This window comes from Trachemys scripta, chromosome 7 (genome assembly GCF_013100865.1).
Source record: "Trachemys scripta elegans isolate TJP31775 chromosome 7, CAS_Tse_1.0, whole genome shotgun sequence".
Classification (NCBI taxonomy): Eukaryota; Metazoa; Chordata; order Testudines; family Emydidae; genus Trachemys; species Trachemys scripta.
The window spans coordinates 90,355,170-90,361,394 of NC_048304.1; the positions used below are offsets into that span (position 1 = coordinate 90,355,170).

General features: G+C 37.9%; 1 protein-coding gene across 2 annotated transcripts in view; it reads right to left on the minus strand.

The window, feature by feature from the left end:
• PRKG1 (protein kinase cGMP-dependent 1) overlaps nucleotides 1–6,225 on the minus strand; it is an 895,613-nt gene that overhangs the window by 265,956 nt on the left and 623,432 nt on the right. The gene's annotated exons all lie outside the window — the stretch shown is intronic.

Consider the following 6,225-nt stretch of genomic DNA (forward strand, 5'->3'; position numbering starts at 1 on the left):
TTTTCACATTTGCTCTCTGGTCACGCTAACCTGGGTTCATGTGGCTATCAAACTCCTTCTGGATGTTCTGATATCAGATACCTAAGATTCCTATTTTTTTCTTTTGGGTTACTGTTATGTGCTCTGCATTGAAGTGTAGAATATAGAAGGCTGCTTGCTTTGTAGTGCCTATTACAGAAATCATACTACACCTTGCTCAGAGGCTGGCAATGGCTTCCACTTCATTCTGGGTGTAATTCAAAGTGCTGTTTTTGACCTATAAAGCATTTAAATTGTTTAGATTCTAAGAGACCACCTATCTCTGTGTGTGGTGTCAAAGCAGTTGAGATCAGCTCAAGCAGTCACTGCATGGTTTAAACTGGTGTAGGCTAGAAATAGGGTATTCTTTGTCAGATGCCCTTGACTAATTCCCTTCTCAATTCAAGAAAGAAAAAGTCTATTGACTTTCAAGAGCATGCTGCAAAACCTGCAAATCTTTTTTTCCTAAGCTTTTGAAAGGAGGGTATGTATAGCATTAGTGTGTATTACAGACAGTCCTAGAGGGTTAATTACGAAAGGAAGACGTCATAATTTCCCATTGGTTTATATTGTAATAAATGCAATTGTTGTTACAATAGGTTCACCTAGGCCACATAGTTAGGTGCATTTTAAATCTCAAAAAAAATCAATACAAGGAAATAAAATTGCAGTCTGTGCTCATTGCCTGAAACTAATTTTTGTATCAACACACTGGATTGAGGATCAAAGTATCTTAAGGTGCTTATTCTTTCTTCACAGCATTGAAAGTGCTTTCCCCACTATTGCCAAAAGGGCATTGCCTTTCTGAGCTCAAAGACTTCAAGATAAATATTGCCGAGTAGAATCTGACACTTGATTTAGGTTACTGGCAAAAAACTACATTCTAAAGAACTCGAGCTAGAAATGCCATCCAACTGGCAGCTGTCCAGTTGTCTGCAAGTAGTGTCAAGGAATAAATTGCTGGCACAGTCATCCTCATGATAAATCATGGCCTTAAAATGAGAAGGAAATAACTTGAGCTGAACCTTACCCACTGAAGTCTGAAAACATACATTTACTGTGATATCCTCGATCTAGTGTTCCTTCTGCCTTCTGGAACTAGTGTATCAAAGCAGCACACCACACGCAATCCAGCTGGTGTCTGCACAGACCTAAAACTACCTTCTCCATTTTTACCTCTGTTCTTTTTTGATTTACTTTTTACCTGCTTACCTGATCTGCTTGTACAAAATACTTTTGAAAAATAATCAAGGAAGTTATCTGTAGAATATTGGCACCTTTTTCAATGGAAAATAGTCTTGTAGAGACTTAGCTTCTACTTTTACCTTGCGGGCCAGATTCTGTCATCTTTACACATATTGTCTGGTATGTGTAACACAATCCAACAGAAATAAGTGGGACTGTTTGCGGAGTAAAGTATAACCCAATGCAAGAAAGGCTGATAGAAATCAGGCCCTTATTTTCATAGCTGCCAAATTCTGTGCTGTTCCATGTGGGACATTCCATGTAAACATTTAAAGAGACAATGTACATATTTGTAAGAAATTTGCATATAACTATACACTTCAGATTATGATCAGTACATCCCAGTTTTGGGTAGGATATGGAAATGTACAAATCATTGTCGCTATGGTGGATGGGAGGCTGGGTGGGTGCATCTGTGCTGGAGGATGTTTGGAAGTTCTAGGTAGTTGAGTGCATGCTGAGAGGTGTCTAGGGGATGCTAGAATGTCTGGGTTGGGTGGGGGTTGGGTTGTCTGGAGGCTGAACCTAGCTGCTGGGGAGCCAGCTGGGGATGGCTAGAGGGAGCCTGGTGGGGATGTCCAGGGAGGAGGAGCTGGGGTTTGACCAGGACTGGGTGGAGGTGTCTGGGAGGAGAATCTGGATCCAGGCCTAGTCCCCTTACCTTCTGTCACCACTCATGCTTGCTTTTGGATGCTCCTGCGGCCTCCAATTCTGGCTGCTCCTTCCCTGCTCTAACCTAGTAGATGGAGCAGAGCCCCTGGTAGCTGGCAGTAGCAATTACAGGCCATCCCTACTGCCCTGCTTATAGGTCAATATCTCAGCCTAGTTGTGGGAATGTGTGAAAGGGCTGCCAAGTATGTGAGTATCACATGAGATATTTGACTCATGGCAGCCCTGTGTTGTCAAATGTCATACTAAAATACAGCATGAACATAATGCAACATGACTCCTCCTTTCTATCAACGTCAGAGATATTCTAAGAAGGGTGGAAGAGAGGAGGTAGTAAATGGGCACGGAATGGCAAAAACAACCCCACAACAAGATGAATTAAGATTTGATCTCAGCTCTCCAAAGACTCCATATATACTCTATCACAATTATGACTGATAAGACAAGGCTAGTCTTCCTGCAGCAATTCACAGTATATTTTACTTTGCTTATAAAGAAGCATAGAAAAAAGACAAAGAAATGTGGGGCTTCTAAGCTCACACATTAATTACAGTGGCATCTGGTTTGGGGGATCTGCTCAATACCACCACTTTTAGGAAAGGAGAATTTATTTGCTCTGTGATTGTCGCAGATGACCTGCCTGCTGTGCTAAAGCTAAAATGGCACTAAAATCATTCACACTCATTCATCTTGAAGAGAATGAAAATGAAAAGGCTACAAAGCCTTTTAAGCTCTGCCAACCATAACATAGACATTACTCTGGTAAATAAACTACTTCCATTACTGAAAGTGGTTCATACTAACTTTTCTCTCCAAAAACAATTACCTATGTATCTACTAAAGACTGTAACATGTAGAAAAGTGTGAAGGATGAAATAATTAGATGAACTGCTGCACTCATTTTTATTTTAGTAGGAGACTAATGAAAGGAAATGAGAGTGAAAGCCTACATTCTTCTTCTTAGAACTCTTCTTCTACACCCTGCGGTGAAAAGATAATACCTAGATTGACAGATGGATTACAGTGGCCAATAGACAATGTGTTGAACAAATATTGATAATTTAAAGCACACATATTTTATTATGAAAGCAGTGTGCATTGACTATGGAACAAGCATTGTTCCCCTTTCCACAGGCAAAGAGGACCCTGACAGCAGTTGAACCAATGTGGTTCAATCGTATGCATGTCTTTATGGACCAGATATGAGGAGTTTATACAGAGTCATTGAAGCATTTAATTATTGTGGAAGAGAGTTCTATCGGAGGTTCAAACACACAGTATTATTTTGACTGCATTGAGGATGAGGCAGGCTAGGGGAAAGGTCAGTCGATTCACATTTATGTCAATCCGATGGTCATTGGCAGATGTAATAATCACAGGGCAGATGTTGTAATACTAGACTCTACTTTTCAAAACACGAGTTAATGTGATTAATCACCCTATTTTGGTCAATAGAGTTCTAACTTTTAATAGGCCGCTCAGGTATTCTCTTTTGTCAGAAGTTAATTTTGTTTTTCTTCCTGAGTCTGTCTTTCTCTCACCCTGTCTCCGCCTGACAGTGGCTCATTATGAAAGACAGCCCTCTCTCTACATCTCATTTTGAAATTCTAGGGCAGGTAATGCAATTTTTAAAAAAAAACACAGCTGCTATCATGTCCAAAGGGGGAATAATAGGCAGGTATATAAACCCATTAATCCGTATTTCATGCATTTCATGTCTAATAATCGAGAAAGACTATTTCTGAGTAACAATTAGAAATTCCCAGGAGTAGTCTCATTAGTGAAAGGACAGTAGTTTTCAAAAGTATCCAAAAATTTTGATCAATTTTTGGATGCCCAATTTAAGACACCTAGGGGTCTGATTGTACTGTATGCCTTTCTTTTCCACGATCACCACATTTCAGAAGTCAGTCATAAACCATTTTTTTCTGTGGCCCAGTACAATTAGCTGCTATTGCATCAAACTGAGTTTATCTTTTAAATGCTCCATAAATAATCAAGGCTAAGTAAAATATGGCCCATGGGTAAAATGGTTTTAAAAGATCATAAAGGAATTCGGTGCTGAAATCTCACTGAGATCGAATATGTTGGGCATCTAACTCCCTTAGGCACCTTTGAAAATACCGGCACAAAAAATGTTGAAATGAGGATGCAAAATTGTATTAGATTAACCAGAATTCCTTCTTATGACACTGAAGTGAACCAAAACAAAAAACAAAACCACTTCTTTGTAGCAATAGATTAGATAATGTTATGATGTGCTTTGATTTATCTCCTTAGTGTCAGTGGATGCTAAAACTATAAAGGAAAGGAATTTTCCTAGAATTATTTCTAAATTTTGTACTTAAAAAGTCATTAAAGAGTGGTTAATATTTTGGAGGCACAGTGCATGTAAGTTTAAAGAAATGATAAGTTATATGTATTTGTGGACCATTTATGTTTCCCAAAATTAAATGCTCAATTTAAATTGGTTTAAGATATTGTCAACATCTAATCTCAGTCTAACGGATATATCTACTACACTTGACAGTAAATTGCCATAATAACATCTTTTTTGTGAAGACAGTGACAATATTATTTCCACAGTGCACAGAGAAGCTATTTGTCATGCTATTTTCATTGCTCTAATACTATCCCCGTGTTGTTGTTGATATTTTGCTTTTCCAATGTCACTGAAGGGATATTTTCCATGCATTTTTTCCCAGAATTATATATATATATAGGAGCAATGTCTTGAAAAATGTATATATATATTACAAATTCACAGTTGTGGACTCAGACTCAAAAGTACTGCAAAGCTGTTGAAACCAAAGTGAGTTCCAAAGGGAGCTGCAGTTTGATTCAACACTTCATAGGATCAGACTCTTCATTTGAAAAAATATATATATATTTCTCCAGGAAGTTCTGGTAAATCGACGGACTATATTATTGGTAAAGCAAATGTGAGAAAAAATGTGTCTCTGTATTTTCAAAATGACTCCAAGAATGGTCAGAACAGCATGTTGTAACAATGAATGAGAAAATGATACTCGTAACATGCCTTGCACAGTTGTAACTATTCTTATTAGGGAACAACACAGAGCTTGTATGGGTTACCCTCAGTTTACCAATTGTACTACATGCTGAATTGCCAGAGAACTAGTTTCATGAATGAACTTGAGTTTCTTGTGCACTAAACCAGAACATTTTATGTTAATTAAATGCCGTGGGTAGGGTGACAATAACAACTCTCATACAAATACAAGCACTTTGATCTATGTAACATCACTGGTAATGGCCTTAGAGGAAGCTACTTAGTACACTCCTCACCAGACAATAGTTAGTTTTATATAGTTACAAAGAAAAGAGATGTAAAAAACCAAGACGTTCCTTGTTCCTTTCCATTGCACTACAATAAAGCAACCAGATTTCTGTAGACTCATCCAAAAAAAGAGCAGATGTTAATATACACGTTTGTTCTGTATCTCTAGAAAGCCTAACAGATGTGTTCAGAGGCCCTTCTGCTTACACACGGTCTTTGTGAAAGCAATGAATATTTCAATAGGTGTTGCAAGATATCCAAAACGTCATTGCTAGAAATAATTACTATGCCACTAACCTATCAGCAGAAATCAAATGCATCCTCTTAAATTTCTAACTAGCACCACCACAAGGACATCTTAAACAGTGTGCTTTAATAATTGATCCTTGCTTTGAGATACAGAAGGAATGCTGACTTCAAGAGTTGCCCTAGGCAATAATATACTGGCAGCAAGTCCCTGACTATTTGAAAAATAGTTGTCAGTGTCTTTGCTGTGTGCTCATTTGCTGGTTTTAGAGGTAGTAATGGAAAAGACATTACTGACCTTTAGGTTGTAATTCAGGACATTTACCTTGTGTGATGTTTTAAAACTAAAATGGTTTGTCTTCTTAATTCACTGTTTATAGCTGCTTTTATTAGTATTATTATTGAGACAGATCCTACAGACCCTAATCTTTACACAGACAAAACTCCATTTGAAGGTAAGTAGATTTTTGCCTGGATGAAGACTGAGTAAAGACTGCTGGATGTGGTTCATTTTTAAAGTCAATTTATGGTGTATATCACCTTTTATAAGATTCACAGCACTTTACAGAATTATGAGCTCTCACACAAACCATTATCTCTTACGGAAGGAGGAAAATTATTGGGGAAACCAATTAATTCTGCCTGCAGAGAGAGGTTTGTAAGGTGGGCCGATAGTGTGTGGCCCTCCAATTACATCTTTTCTATGTTATTCCCCAGGAATTGTTTCAAAATAGATAATCAAGGAG